The sequence below is a fragment of the Phascolarctos cinereus genome, unplaced genomic scaffold (assembly GCF_003287225.1).
Source record: "Phascolarctos cinereus isolate Bilbo 61053 unplaced genomic scaffold, phaCin_HiC Scaffold_5;HRSCAF=322, whole genome shotgun sequence".
Taxonomy (NCBI): Eukaryota; Metazoa; Chordata; class Mammalia; order Diprotodontia; family Phascolarctidae; genus Phascolarctos; species Phascolarctos cinereus.
Window position 1 is genome coordinate 385,546,736 of NW_027555958.1, and position 1,607 is coordinate 385,548,342.

Here is a 1,607-nt window from a genome sequence, read left to right on the forward strand (position 1 = left end):
AGTGGAGAACACAATGGAAATCAGTGTTACTTAAGGTTATATAAAAAAAAAGGTTAGAATTAGATTGTGGAGAGTTTTTAATGCCAGGCTAAAAAGTTTAGTCTTCCTTAGTTAGGTAATAGGCAGCCACTGAAGATTTTTTAATAACACAGCAATTTGATCATAGCTATAGAACAGGAAAACCAATCTGTCAGTATTGTGCAAAATAGATTATAAAAGCTTAGCATTAATTCACAAATCAATAAAGATTTATTTTTTAAAAACCTATTATGGTCTCACTTCCTGGCCATCTTGGCGGCAGGTCTCTGGCTGAGGGTCCTCCCTCACCGCAGGCAGGAAGATGGTGGCCGCAAAGAAGACGAAAAAGTTGCTAGTCCATCAACTCAAGGCGCCAACTGGTCATGAAAAGTGGCAAATACATGCTAGGCTACAAACAGACCCTCAAAATGATCAGACAAGGCAAAGCCAAATTGGTCATCTTAGCCAACAACTGCCCAGCCTTGAGGAAATCAGATTGAATATTACACTATGTTGGCCAAAACTGGCGTACATCACTACAGTGGCAATAACATGGAATTGGATACAGTATGTGGGAAGTACTACAGAGTATGTACACTGGCTATCATTGATCCAGGTGATTCTGATATCATTAGAAGCATGCCAGAACAGACCAGTGAAAAGTAAACTGTAGAAAAGTATTCTTTAATAAACTTGTTTAAAAAACATAACTTGTTTAAAAAAAACCTATTGTGAATGATGAAGGATGAATGAATAAAAAAACACTTACTGTACACCAAAAAGGGAACTAAGTGCTGGGGAGTTGTTGTTCTTCAGTCATTTCAGTTGTCTGACTCTTCATGACCCCACTGGGGGTTTTCCTGGCAAAGGTACTAGACTAGTTTGCTATTTCCTTCACACAAATACAAAACCAAATATAATCCTTGCTCTCAAAATAGGTTTGCATTCCAATAAGGAAAAACAGATACATGGGGGAGAGAGGTCCAGGGGAAAACATTTTCTTACAGGCCAAGTCAGTGGAACCATGGGGCAAGAAAGTGGCTACCACCTTCTAAGAACAATGGCAAGGTTGATCTAAAGAGAATGCCTGAAATTCTACATTTAATTCTGATTCTTCTACTAAAGGTAATATCTTTTCATTGATAAGAATAGAACAAAAACGGCTAATAATGAGTGAAAAACAAGATAAGTGAAGAGATGGTAAGGGAATATATAAATAACCTCAATGAAGTCACGACCCATACAAACTGCATCTCAGGGAATTAAAAGAACCAGCATATGTAATTAATGAGGCAATGTTAGAAATCTCTAGGGGGGGAAATGTAGGGAAAAGAACCATTACAAGAATGGAATCTGGTAAATGTCCCTATTTTTAATGAAGGGGGAAAAGGCAGATCCTTCAACATATAAGCCAATGAGGTTGTCACTCATTCCTAGAAAAGTTTTAAAATTCAAGGAATATGTTAGAAGTCTATAGTTTGTGGTGACCATAGGTGATTACGATGAACTAAGATAAATTCATTAGGAATAAGTTATTTTAATATAAGATAAATCCTATAAGAAGACAAATGACAGAAATGATAGAGCTA

At 36.7% G+C, this 1,607-nt stretch overlaps 1 pseudogene; it reads left to right on the plus strand.

Moving 5' to 3' along the window:
• The first annotated feature begins 290 nt into the window (after positions 1-290).
• LOC110197703 (large ribosomal subunit protein eL30 pseudogene) lies at positions 291-704 on the plus strand (annotated as a pseudogene).
• Positions 705-1,607: the final 903 nt, after the last annotated feature.